This window comes from Sus scrofa, chromosome 17, assembly GCF_054392235.1.
Source record: "Sus scrofa isolate SSC_HxYL_T2T_F1_AM1 chromosome 17, Sscrofa_HxYL_maternal_Yorkshire_Landrace_v2.0, whole genome shotgun sequence".
NCBI classification, from domain to species: domain Eukaryota; kingdom Metazoa; phylum Chordata; class Mammalia; order Artiodactyla; family Suidae; genus Sus; species Sus scrofa.
Window position 1 is genome coordinate 13,647,252 of NC_139399.1, and position 14,793 is coordinate 13,662,044.

Sequence of the window (14,793 nt, forward strand, 5' to 3'; positions counted from 1 at the left end):
CACAAATGAAGCTTTTCACAGCAAAGAAAATCATGGACAAGGAGAACAGACTTGGGATTGCCAAGGGGGAGGGGGAGAGAGTGGGATGGATTGGAAATTTGGGGTTAATAGATGCAAACTATTGCTTTTGGAATGTATAAGCAATGAGATCCTGCTGTGTAGCATTGGGAACTATATCTAGTCACTTATGATGGAGCATGATAATGTGAGAAAAAAGAATGTATACATGTATGTGTGACTGGGTCACTTTGCTATACAGTAGAAAATTGACAGAACACTGTAAACCAGCTATAATGGGAAAAATAAAAATCATTATATGTGGAAAAAAAATGCCAGTTTCTTAAAATTTATACTGCAAAGTATTTCCTCTCTCTTGAGGAGGAAATTGACTGCTGCCTAGCAACCTAAATGAAAAGCCAAAGTAATCCAAAGGTAAAGAGGGTTATTTTGGATAGTATTATAGTATTATAGCATCCTGGTGTCCCTTCTCAGTGATAAACAATGGAACTCAGTAGTTCATCACAGCAGGTAGGACTGCTCCCACTCTGGATAGTGCTGGAAATGATAATAGACCCTGGTTCTTATACTCTGTTTTTCAAGACTTGACGTGGGCTAATGCCCTTCTAGAGATACAGAATCATATCATCTGACACATTGCATTGTGATCCCATTTTCTAGTTTGTGAACTCTTTTTTTTTTTTTTTTTTTTAAGGGCCGCACTGATGGCATGTGGAGGTTCCTAGGCTAGAGGTCTCATCGGAGCTACAGCTGCCGGCCTACACCACAGCCACAGCAATGTGGGATCTGAGCCACGTCTGCAGGGTACACCACTGCTCACAGCAACGCCGGATCCTTTATCCACTGAACAAGGCCAGGGATTGAACATGGAACCTCATGGTTCCTAGTCGGATTCATTACCACTGTACCACAACGGAAACTCCTAGTTTATGAACTCTTAATGGAGACTTGAAAATACTCAGTAGTAGGACATTTACCACCCTTCACATATTTATTTCATTTTATTTATTTTTTATTGAATGAAAGATTCTTTAAATTCTATAGTGCTTTACAGTTTTCAAAACTTTCACATGTAGCACTATGAAGGGTTATCATGTTTCTGGCTTAAGGCTCCCAAAGGACCATGTCTGTGTAAGTCAGAGGCATTCTACATGTGGGGAATTGTTATGGGAAATATTATGAAGAGGTTTCGCTGTATGTAGTTTGTGATAATTTACAACATTTTCTCAAATGCATATCCTACATGGTAGAACTATTACATTGGTAATAAACCATATTATCTGAAAACACAGAGTATATAACATCCAACCTTTCCACACACACTTGATTTCTCCTGATTTATTAATAACTTTCTTATGTTTAAGTGATTTTTCTTATTATGTATTGCTTTGTATCTCATTGTGGCATGACCTTAGTCAAACATTTGCTGCATTAAAATTCTCTCATGATACTTCTTAATCCTACATTTTCTGGCATATAAAATGTTTAGTTTTATAGTCAACAATATGGTTAAGCAATAAGGAAGAAAGATGAAAGCAGAAACATACCAAAAAATTTTTTGAGAAAATAATTAACAAGTAGAAATGTACAGGAACTAGAATCAATTCATTCTCTTTTGCTGCAACCAGTTATGAGCATATCAAGGCATTTTCTGAAGCAGAAAACAATATTTCTACAAAGCTGTTTTCAATGCTGTATCGAACACCATACTAATCTGAACCCAGAAATTCTTCAAGTGACAGGTGATACGTTATTGCACAATATTTTTTAAATGTTCAATTTTATTTAAAATGACAAAGGGAGAAAATGCACTTGCATTATCAGTTTATAAGCTAACTGTTTATCTTTGTAGTTTAATGGCATCATTTTCATCAATGAATGTGAATAAACTCTCATCTTGGTTTGACACGTATCTTTCTTTGTTGTGTTTGTTCTCAGAAGCTTCTTCACTGAAAGTAATAAGTGATGAAGGCTCTAAGTAACTGAGATCATGCTAACGTTAGACACTGAATAAATCATAAGTGCAGATTCATTTTCACCACTAAATAATTTGATTTGTTACAGTTCTATTGGATTGCTGAAACAGGCGAGAGAATCAGATATGTTTTTAATAATAAATGTGGCAAAAGTGAAAGTGAATCTGTTTTTAAACAAGTGTCTGATAAAAACAGATATAACCTTTAAGATTTGAATGAGTCTGATTTCCTTTGGCTCATTAAACAATCATTGTGAATGGAAAACTAGTGTTTCTAATAACAGTTTGTTGACTCTCTTTAACTTACATGTATTTCTTCTAATTATCAAAAGGACATCTGAGAAGTAAACACTATTATATTTCTTTTACAGATAAAGAAGCAGAAAGCCAGAAGAGTTCCATGAATTGCCCCACAAGTCAGTAAGTAAACATTATAATTAAGATTTCAACCCAGGTCTGGGTAAGGCTTATATCTACTTCCTTCCCACCATTCTACTTCCCAAATTATAGTAAATTGAAGGAACCAAGCCTGTTTATTTCAAATTTTATCTAATATATGATTGTAGTCCTCAATAAATTCTAAAACAATTAGCCACTATCCAGTAATAACCATAGTCTGAAAAGAGAGTTAAACCAACAAAAAGACTTTTCTGTCTTCACAAGTGCCCACATGGATATAAGTCGACCAAAAAGGTAACTTAATTTCTCAAAACTCTACAGATATTTTAGAATATCTTATGATTTGTATACAGTTGAGCGCTTCTATCTCAGAACTTAAAATACGTAGTACTTATTTCTGGTAACAAAGAAACAACTGTTTGGCCATCTGAAAGCTCAAACTTGATAATATAAATCTTTTTGTATTGAGATATAATATGTGATTAAAACTCTCCACCAAAACAAAATAAGTATATCAGATTACTCTTGGACAAGGGGGTTTCCTCCTGGAATTCTTTAAAGGAAATTTGAAGTTCAGAAAAACTGACAATAGACGAGAGAAGTAATATTTCATATATAATCATATTTCAGTGTGCCATTGTTCACAATAATCCTTGTGTAATTCAAAAAGAGTACTTTATTATGTGGTCAGTAAATGTTTCAGTAACATAGTTTTGAAATTGAGCTTTTTTTTTTTTAAAGATTTATCTCTGGTTTTGGTACAAGTATTATAGTAAAAAAAAAAAAATCAAGAGAATTATTGCCAAGAATTAGCATTTCTTTAGTACTTAAATTTTCATGGCCTTACCCTGCTGTATAAAAATTAGAGAACATTTGATATGCATCTTCAAGACCACCTTCTTCAAGAAAAAAAAAATGTCTAGCAAGAAGATTCTGGCATCATAATTGATTGGGAAAAATTTTCAATGAAATGATCTTTAACATTCTTTCCAAGTCTTATATTCTATATTTTCATTATTCTAATCCCAAAAGCTGATTTGTTCAATGAGAGACAGCAAGGAAATATTTATGTAAGTTGTTCTATTTACTCAGTAGGGATAATGGGGTGGAGGGGTGGGATGAGAATTGGCTGGAGTCTGGGGTGCTCTGTTTAGTCCTGTGTCAGCCACTAATGGGACAATAACCTTGTTTGAATAATTTGAACCCTTTGATGCTCAGTGCATCTACTTTTTTATAATCTATGAAATGGAAGTTAGAAAACGGACACAGGGGAATTAAAAAAGAAAAACATTAGTTGGCACAGGTTTGTGTATATCTGGATGGCAGCACCAACTGTTAACAGGCAACTCTACCTAAATCAGAGCATTCTGTAGCGTAATGAACAGAGTCTGGCTGTTAGGGAGTTGTGTACACCTGAGATCCTGTTCCCATTCTGACACTGACCATCCCAAGCAAGGATGGTCATCATTCTTTGACCTTATGTGCAGAAGAAGGATGTGAAGTTGATGACAACAAAGGTTTTCCTTATTCTTTTTTGATTCTTGAAAACCCTCATACTCCCTAACAAAAGAGTTGGAGTACAGGTTTTAAAGAGATGAAAGCAAGGATGATACCAAAAATATCTTGGACTAAAATTAAATGAGATTGATTGAAAGCCTCCAGAGAAAAGGTGTGTCTTTTTTTAATCCTTTTCAAAATCTGTCCTCTTATGAAAGCTCTTAGTTTAAAGGTAACAGTGCTTTCTAATCCAGCAAGAAAACAGCATAGCATTTTTGTTGGGAATATTGTCAGTTAAGTTTTTGTAAACTCTCTAAGTTGAGAATATGTATGTTTTATGTGCATGAATTTAAAGTTCAGAAAAAAATACTTTTACCAAAAAAAGTTTAAAAAAGTGGTTTGGTTATTCAGAGTAGTGGTTGTGAGATACAGAAAACCACACTTATATGTCTTAAAAAATGAAGGCTGTTTATTGGCTCACAAGTAAGAAAGTCGAAGAATAGATGGGCTTTAATCCCAGTATGAGCATAACTCTGTCATGTTTCTTGATTCACTTGCATTTCCATCTCTTGCCGGTGTTCTTTATCCCTAAAATGTTCCATATGATGTCTATCAGCTACTTTTTGCCCATCCAGTGGAAGAAAATGTCCACTGTCCGTAATTGCTAAACAAATGCCCTAAGTTTGCTCTCACTGGCTCATTAGTCAACTTTGAACTAATTTTGCCACAGTGTCTCCTGGCTTTGGTTTAGAATAGAGTTAGATAATGAAACGGTGATGAAACAATCTTAATAGTAAAAAGTAGTAGGAAAGCAGGAGCTACTCTTGGATCTGGGGATGAAGTAAAACCCTCCCAAAACTCCCTGGATGCTACTCAGAATGAGAGGAGGGGGTGGTAGGTAGAATGGAGGTTGGTAAGATAACCACAGTACCCACTGCAGAATTCCACCACTTTAGTACATATTATCAAGAGTTTCTTACAGGAAACTTGGAGATCAAACATGAACTCCATGTCTTCCTAGAGTTATAGTGGTAGGAAGAAATTTAAAGACAACCTAAATCTAGTCCTAATACTTTGAAGGCAGGGAAACTGAGCCTCAAAGAAGTTAGATCGGGGGAGTTCCCATTGTGGTTCAACAGGTTAAAAACCCAACATGGTATCCATGAGGATGTGTGTTTGATCCCTGGCCTTGCTCAGTGGGTTAAGGATTCAGAGTTGCTGTGAGCTGTGGTGTAGGTTGCAGACACAGCTCAGATCCTGCATTTCTATGGCTGTGGTGTAGACCTGCACCTGTAGCTTCGATTCAACCCCTAGCTTGGGAACGTCCATATGCCACAGGTGCAGCACTAAAAAAAAAAAAAAAAAAAAAAAAAAAAAAAAAAAAAAAGAAAGAAAGAAAGAAAAACAAAAGAAGAAAAAAGAGGTTAGATAGTTTGTCCAAGAGAATTTAGCAGAACTTAGGGGTAGTCTCCACATCACTGCCACTAGTCAGTGCTTTCCAATTATACATCAGCCATTTATTTTTTCATTCAATATGTAGTGACTATTTACTGTCTCCAAGGTTGCCTGTTGAAAGTGTCTGACTTTACTTTCCCCTTCAAATGCCACCTCATCCATGAAGGATTTTTTCAGTCACTTAGTCAAAAATTTTTTCTCCATATTTTACACACTCTTTACTTCTCTCAAACACCTTCTACTTTACTTTATAACAGTTTTTGGCTTTATCTCTCTCACTGGAGTGTGAGTTCCTTAAACAAAAATTCTGTGTTCTGTTCATTTCTGTACCTTTCAGAATGCTATCTACATATTATCATTTTTTAACTTCATTTTTATTAGACTATAGTTGATTTACAATTTTGTGTCAATTTTGGCTGTACAGCATAGTGACCCAGTCATACATACATACGTATATATATGAACGTATGTGTGTGTGTGTGTATATTCTTTTTCTCATACCATCTGTCATGTTGTATCCCAAGAGATTAGATATAGTTCCCTATATCTGTACAGTGGGATCTCATTGCTTGGCCGTTCTAAAGGAAGTTTTTTGCATCTACCCAAATTCCCTGTCTGTGCCACTTTCTCCGCGTCCCCCTTGGCAATCACAAGTCTGTTCTCTATGTCCCATTAGTCTATTTCTGTTTTGTAGGTAGGTTCACTTGTGCCATGTTTTAGATTCCACACATAAGTGATATTATATGGTATTTGTCTTTCTCTTTTTGACTTACTTCACTTAATATGAAAATCTCTAGTTGCATCCATGTTGCTGCAAATGACATTGTTTTGTTCTTTTTATGGATAAATAGTATTCCATTGTATTTAAGTACCACATCTTCTTAATCCATTCATCTGTTGATGGAAATTAAGTTGTCCATGTATTGGCTATTGCGAATAGCGATGCAGTGAACATAGATAGGGATGTATGTATCTTTTGGAATATTATCATTTGAGTACATGGTTGAAAGAGTAAATGTTTAGGCTTAGGAAATGGTGATTTGAGAATTTCTTAGGAGTAGGCAATCTGCACCCTACATAACTGACCAGAATTATGTATGTCATTCCTTAGTTGTAGCCAGGCTTTAACCAGGCTTGCTTTTGGTGACCAATCATTTGGATTCAGAAAAATGTTGAAGGGAGTAAAGTTTGCCTTCTTCCCTGCTGCATGGTTCTTCTGGGCATCACTTTTCTGAAGAAGCTGATATGTGCACAGATAGCTGCATCACAAGTAGCTTTCCCCAGCCCTATCAAGATGTAAATTGTAATATTCCTGCAGACTCTTCTAGGAATCATTTGGGATACATTTATTCTAACTTTATGTTCCTAACACTCTCAGTGGTATTTGATTTTTATAGGCACTCTTGAGATAGAGGTTCTAAGAAATCTAAATTAAATTTTGAGTTTGAAATAGCATGATAAGGTAACAGTGTGACCTTTAAGCACAAGATGGTCTTTTTCTTTGTTCTACTTAATTTCCATTTCTTCCTGCTCATTCATAAGGCCAGCCCAGCCGTTACTATGTCATGGTCCATTTCACAGTATATCCCTTGAAATTATGTCATGATGGGGAGAAGAGCAGGGATTGTGAAAACATGGCAAATTCTCTACAATAAAATATACTTCGCTGGACTCACTGGGACTCCATTCTTTTTTGACAAGTACAAATATGATGACATATTTTTGTTATATGAGAAGCTGAAATAACTCTAATGTAAGTGTCACTGCCTCCATGTCATAACAGAAGTGTTGCAAACACTGTTATGTGAGAAAGAATCTATGTTTATTAAGAGGCCACACATTAAAGTTTTTAGGGGACTGAATCTGCCCAGAGGGAAATACACTGAGCCATATTGAGAGGGGTCCCTTCTTTCTGTCAATATTACATTATGATTAATTTGAACAGGATAGTAAATCTTGAAGGGTTGCAAATGAAATAGCTAAAACTTAACTATTTATCTTTGCTGTCACAATACCACATATCAAAAAGAGTACCCTTCTGATTAAAGGAAAATGGTCTCTAAGAGCAGTTTTGCTGTACCATGAGAAATTGTGGATGTGAGATGAGTAACTTATTTCATGAATAGAGAGCCTGTAGAAAAAAAAGAGTGATTTTTTTTTTTTACATTCCACCCCTCCCTTAGATTATATCCTTATTTTTCATAAATTTTGCCAGAAAAATATATTGACTTCTTAATATATGTCCAAACAGAATACGTTTGTATATAACAAGACCAAAAAATAAAAATAGGGTATTGAAAGTAGTGTTTATAGTGGCAAACACAATATAAAAGTGTGGGTTCAAGTTGCTTTTATAATCCTATGTTTTTAGTCCTTGGACATTTATAACCTTTGGCTTTAGAAAACAACTTTTCCACACTTCATCTAAGTGATAAGGTATTTCTTTTGGAAAGCTCTAAGAAAAATAATCCTTTCAGTTATTTTTGAATTATGAAAGAACAGTTACACCAATAACTAAAATGACTGAACACAACCATTTCAAATCTGGCATGTTGTTAAGCCTCCAAAGAAATAGCTGTATTTAAAGGAAAGAATACAAAGAGGTACATAAAATGGAATAGCTTCTTCTAAGTGCCCAGCTGGCATTGACTGAAGTTTGATTCCAGGTTAAAGGAGACATTTGTATGCTTGTGTTAGATTTGATTTATTTCTGAACAAAATATTTAATGACAGATGAGTCTTATGGAATGATAATTTGAGTTGTGAAGAAATGTGGAATCATTGATTCCTTTTGTACGTCTTCCAAATTTGCATTTCAGATGACAAGGGATGCCTGAAACAGGGTGGAGTTCTCTCTTACTCTACTCCAGAATCTTCATTCTGTTTTACTTCTATCTCTCCCCACACTTTAACTATGGGAAGAACTCATTACACATTATAATTTTTCTGATGGAAATAAAAATAAGCCAACTCACATCACTTTTATTCTTCGCATATCTAGCTTCATGTGGAGAAAACCTAACCAACACACAGTGATATATTAACACCTCATTTATCTTTGGCTGTCAGAGTTTTTCCGACAAAGGCAAAATTCTAAGAAAACTAAAATATACACATTTAAGTGTTGAAAGGTTTTCTATTTAAATGGTTTTTTGAATCCTAAGATACCTTACAAATTCAAATGTATTTCTTATCCTCAAAAAAGGGATCGGATAGCTAATAATCTATTATAATTTTATATCTTAAAATCATTTATTTTAATTCTTAATATAATCTATCAAAATATAATATTTATGGAATCATATGAGTATATGAAGTTATTTAACCCTGTAATAAAAGACTAGATATTTATTATTCTATTTTAGTGACTCTTGAATAATTAAAAATTATTTGCCCCTACAATTAAAGGTCCAGATATTTGTGTGGTATTCCTTGCTCTTACCTTTTAATAGGCTGTTTTCTCCTCTCCCTTTTTGTTTCTCACTTTTAAACTGCCATTGTTTTGCTTCTTTAAATATGATTCTTCTAGCAGTCATTCACTCCATCTAAAGCATTGCTTATAATTTCCTTTGCTCTGGAAAATGAAGTAACTCACTGTTTTAAAACAATTAAGTCCTTCAAAATATGATATGGTCATGTCACTTTTCTGCTCAAAGCCTGCAGTATCTTCCCATTTCATGAAAAAGCCGTTCCTTACAGTGGTTTCCCGGCACGTCCATGACCTGTCCTCACTGCTTCCACACTCCTGTCTCCTTCACTGAGCTCAGACCTGCTGGGTGATTTGCTGTCCTGGATCTCATCACACTCCCATCTCAGGCATTTTCACTCGTTCCCTCTTCCTGAAATACTCTTCCCCAGATGTCCATGGGAATGTCAGTATTGTGAGAAATAGGGTCACATAAATAAGTGTTAAAACATGATTAGATCTTACTTCTCTTGACCATGGACCCTGATCATAAAATGATTTTGTAAAATTAGACTTGGAGAGCGAGCACTGTCTTTTGAGATTGAGTATAAAAGCCAATCAACAAGAACACCCTGAATCATGGAACAAAATGAGGAATCATGACCAACTAGAACTTAATGATCAGAACTAGAAAGCAGTACTATGTAAAGTGTATTAAGCAGTGAAGCTTGGAATCCATGAAGTGGCAACTGCCATGGATGTGAAAGGTCTTGCTATCAAAACTGCATTACTATCTACCTGTATTGTAACCGTCAGTTCCAAACAATAAGAGAGAAAAGCTGAATGTGATGGGGCGGAGGGGAGGTGTGCACTGGGATGGACTTTCATGAGGAAAACCAGTGGAGGTGCCGTATGGCCTTGCTAGTTCTAAGTGAACAGTGCCTTTGATTTTCAACTGAAAATGTATGAGTAGTTTCAACAACTCCCTCATGGTTCAACAATGCCATATCATAGAGAAGAAATTCTCATATTTGGAAATACCTATGTCAAATTTAAAGCACCTCTTCTAACAAGGTTATACCATCTCTTGAAGTATTTTATAATGATTTCCTTTACGTGTCCTTTATCTTTTTTTTCTAGACTTTCTGTTGGCCAAGTTGTTGATGTAAGAAATATGCTTTATTTTTTCTGGTGTATTAATCAGGATAAAGGCTACACTGTTGTAAATAATAGACCTCCAAATACAGTGAATTTTAAAAAAAAAACAAAAAAAGAGATATTTTTCTATTTCATATTTCATTTAATCAATTATTTTCTTCTATTCCATTTTTCAGTAATTCTCATAGCTTCTATTACCCAGTTTCCCCAGTTTCCCCGTTTCTGTAGTATCTGGATTTCTGTTTATAGACTGCAGATTTTAGAGCACAGATCTTTAATGGTAGAGATGATGTTACCCCGCCTTTTCTCCATCTCTACCATTTGGTCAAGCTGTTCCTCCTGGAATTTGGACGCTGTCTCAACATTGATTTGTATCCAATTTATTCTTTTGCTCCTGCGGACTGATGTATGTCTTTTGAGGTATCTTAAGACCTTCAGTTCCTTAATTTCTAGTACTAAGATAAATATGCTCTTGCCTTGCCCCACTTAAGAAATTCCAGGACTTTGCCTAACTAGATATGTTTGAAATTCAGTTCTGGTTGCCTTTGGTCAGGATTTTCCTGATGCCACTTGAGTTCTGATCATATCATCTTTCTGAACTAGTATTTTATTACAAAATACCCTACAGAATAATAATTTGGGGATAAAGATAAACTAATGTAATTTACACAGAAGAAAAGATAGCATCACTTTTTACCCTGCCCATGATAAGATAAACATATACAACTCCCTTTAGTAAACATTTAAATAAATACAACTATAAATCAAAAGTAATCCTACCTAAAAAAATTATTTACGAGATGTTTCAAAATCAAGGGTCATATTCTACACATGCAGATTTTTTTCAATATGCCAACTATAATCATTTATAGTTTTCACTTTAAAATATTGGATTGATGTATCAAACATAACTGTGCCATTCATGTATACAGATTTGCTTGCAAAGAGAGTCAATAGCTGCTCATTATAGATAGTGCTCTGTGTGTAGCTTAGTGTATCTCTTGCTTAGACAAGACATAGTGTCCTGTTCATGTGTTTACAAAGTCTGTTGTCCACGGACTTCCTGTGTAGCTCGCAGCTTGTTTCTACAGTGGCTGTGGCTCGACCCCTGGCTCAGGAACTTCCATGTGCCGCAACAGCGGCCAAAACAAAAACAAAAACAAAGTCTATTGTCCTGTTCACGTGTTTACAAAGTCTGTTATTACATCCTATTGTACTCTCAGTCTGGATCCTTTCCAAGCTGTTCTTTTTGTTTTAGGCTTCCTGCTGTAATGCTTGTTTTAAGTATTCCACACCAAAATGTAATGTGGCATCTAAAGCCCATTTATTAGATTGTATATAGTTGCAAAAAGACACAATGGAAAATGTTAAGAAATGATTATGTTTCTGGCTCTTGACATGTGAGTTAGCCATGCAAAGATGTCAAGTAATTCTCCATTGACCCCTCGATGTGGTGGAGACTTCGGAGCTTAAGAGTCCACTTTGCTTAGCTCTACCACTCTTTTGGAAAAGGACACTTGAACTCTCTGTTTGGTTGAGTTCATTAAACTGTACAGAATCTCCAAGTGCCAGGTAGCAAGTCTGGCCCTATCAAATAGTATTAGCACATCTTAATATAGTTACTGCGATATGCAAAATATTTTTTAAATCTCATGATAAGGATTTCTACAGATAATAAGTACTAGCATGCTGGTACTAAGAACATTAAAATATTGTGCAGAAAAATCTTGGCTGGCATCATATTGAAAATTCCCATTTTTCAATTTGAATGTTCTGGGAGTTCAAGTTGCTTCTTTCTACCTGAAGTTGAACAGTGAACCAGGACAGTAAAGATGGAGTTTTTTTGGTGGTACTTGAGTAGCTTTTAAGGGTTCAGGTTCACTTGGGCTTGAATTATTTCTCAACTAGCACACTAATCTCTATTTAACCAGCTGCTTGTCATGTATGTATGCCCCAAACTGTCCTAAGTATGATAAATGGTATGAGGAGAGGATTGCCTGATAAGTGTACCCAGATTGCCTCACCTACGCCAAATATCCAATCAGACATATATTTATTTTGTGCTCTAGACTGAGTATAAGGCCTATATTATTGCTCCAGCAAATCTTGCCTGCTTGAGAAAACATAATGCCTACTGGAAAATATGGTTTCTCTTCAGGAGGAAATAAATTCTAAGCCTTGTTTTACCCTGAGATCACAGACTGTTTACTGAATGCCCTAATATTCATTGGAAATGGTTTTGATTTATGCAGGATTTGGGTTTGTGCTCTTATGCCCTTTCTGATGTGCATACAGATAAGCTCTTTTTTCTCCAAGCGACCATCTTTCTCTGTTCCATTAAGACAGTCTTTTAGGTGTTTTATCCTAGTCATGGTCTGTGACTTCAAGGCATGGTTTATCTGAGAGGCAACCAGCATTTAACTTGCTTTTTATTTCTATTCTTCCTCAGGTAAAAGAAAAAAACATATATGCTACAATAGATTAATAGTTGGGGCCCCAAACAGTCTCCTTTCTTTATAAAGGGAATTTCTATGAGCTCACTAATTAGGTATAAACTTCTTCTCAGAGTGGCAGTTAGAGTAATAAAATAATTCTTTCATTAACAGCATTCCGGGAATCCCTTTGACACTGTAGAAAACCTAATAGTTTCAGGTTATGGACATCTTTCAGACAAAGGAAACGTCTCCTTCAAGATGAGTTCAAATGTGTTATTTTGTTGGTCTCCACTGAAACAATTTTTTAAAAAGTTGTTGGGTGTTCCTTCTCTGGCACAGTGGGTTAAGAATCCGACTGCAGCAGCTTGGGTTGCTGTGGAGGTACAGTTTGATTTCTCCGGCCTGACACTGTGGGTTAAAGGATCAGGCATTGCAGCAGCTGAGGCATAGGTGGCAGCTGCAGCTCAGATTCAACCTCTGGCCCAGAAACTTCCATATGCCTCAGATGCCACCATATTAAAAAAAAAAAAAAAAAAAAAAAAAAGTCAACCTTACAGTTTCAGTTGAGTTCAGGCTTTGTAAAATGGATTACTTTGAAAAAAGTTAAATAACAAAAAACTTGGCTGAAAAATTGGTCTTTTAATAATCTGGACAGATCTTTACAGTGGAAGTTTATTCACATGAGGTCTCTGACCTTCTCATCAAATATTCTTTATAGGCTTTCCCTTTTTTGTCCTCTCAGTACTGAGTTTCTTGGAAATTGACAAAATCCCATAATAGATTGAGGGACAATAGAGGTAGGATATATGGGTGACAATTAAAGCCACTAGAAGAAAACATTAACTAAGGAGGAAGAAAGAACTAGATAAGGAATAATTAGTTGAGTGATGAATAATGAGATCCCATTGTATGCAGATATTCTGCTTTCTCTGAACTTTTGTACTTTATGGTCAATTGCTGTCCTATAATTTTATTTGACAATAATCAGGTGCACATTAGGTGGCATCTTCCTTTCCCTCTCATTCTGCCTGACTTTCACTATGGATAGTTGAGTCATTTATTTCTAATCTGGAACATCCATTGAATATTAAGAAATATAATTGCAATAGAGAATTTTGGGGGCAAATCATTTATTATTTGATTGGTTCTAAACATATGATACGTTCTTAGTTCAGTCAACAAAATATATACAGATAGTAATTTGGTGAAGCCTCATGATATCAAACTTCATGTTCCAGAATACTTCACAATTAAATTAAGACCTGTAACTAAATATATTCCTTCCTTAATCTCTTCCTTCTCCCTCCCTCTCTGCCTTCCTCCATCCTTTCTTCTTCCGCTTCCTTTGTTTCTCTCTCTTTTCTATCTCTAGTTGTCCATCTTAATTAAGTTTTCCTGTGATTCCTATGTCATAGTACTGAATTTTATTTCTTTTGTTCAATTATGGTATTTAGGCTGAACTGAACTACTTTATACAAATCATATTTAGATATTACTGTGTTATTTTAATGGTGGTGTTGAATTATTCTACCATAAAATTTGAAATGTCAAATAAACCACTTTTACATGTCACAATGCTTACAGAGCCTACTCAAGAGGAATACAGCTTTTAATTGCCAAAAATGACATTAAAAATCTTAATATGTATGACCAATGTTCTTAAGTTCTATGAACATTCACTGGTAATGTTAATAAATCTGTTTAATTTCAAACTTATTCACTATTTTCTATTTGAGAGGACATGTTTAGAATTTATGTCACAGAGAGCAGTGGGTTGCGAGTAAAAAAATGATTATTGAGAAAAAGTGAAGGAAGAACAAGTTTCAATTAACAACTTGAAAAAAATACTGGATCGTTCATATTTCAACTTCAATTTCAGACAGAACTTAATTAAGTTGCTACCATTTGCACACAATGTGGTCTTATAAGAGATACTCTTATATGCCTTGAGTTTCCATTCCACTTCTCATCACATCACACAAAATATTGGGGCAGAAAGTGACATTCAAATTGTTTATCTTAGGATGGCTATATTTGACTAAATTCTCCGTGCACTATCAATATTGCTCTTTAGACGAAAAAAAAAAAAAAATCTAAGGAATAATGGGTATTTTTAAAAGGGAGGAGTGGCAAAAGGTTGCTTCCTAAAATTTGATAGGAAATATATTCTAATAGAGTTCTGGGAACCATCAGAAGCCAGTATAAGGGAAGATCTGCTTTCCAGATAAAGCACCATCATCTAATACTGATACAGATTAGTTGACTTTTTATGACAGTAGATAGCACACATTGTTGGATTACTACTCATCATCTCTTCCTTCTTTCCATGCTAATGAGAATTGCATTTTTTCAGTTATGCAGCCTCAAGGCGTAGTACCATATTCCCTGTTTGTTTCTTTGGTTGGTTAAAGCTAATTATGGTAATTCCATTCCTCTTGTCAGTGACTTGT

At 35.1% G+C, this 14,793-nt stretch overlaps 1 long non-coding RNA gene across 1 annotated transcript in view; it reads left to right on the top strand.

Moving 5' to 3' along the window:
* Positions 1-14,793, top strand: part of LOC110257446 (uncharacterized) — a 425,451-nt gene that overhangs the window by 317,913 nt on the left and 92,745 nt on the right. The window contains exon 3 of the long non-coding RNA XR_002340035.2: positions 2,365-2,413. This is a non-coding gene — a long non-coding RNA (uncharacterized LOC110257446). The remainder of the gene's footprint in view (positions 1-2,364; positions 2,414-14,793) is intronic.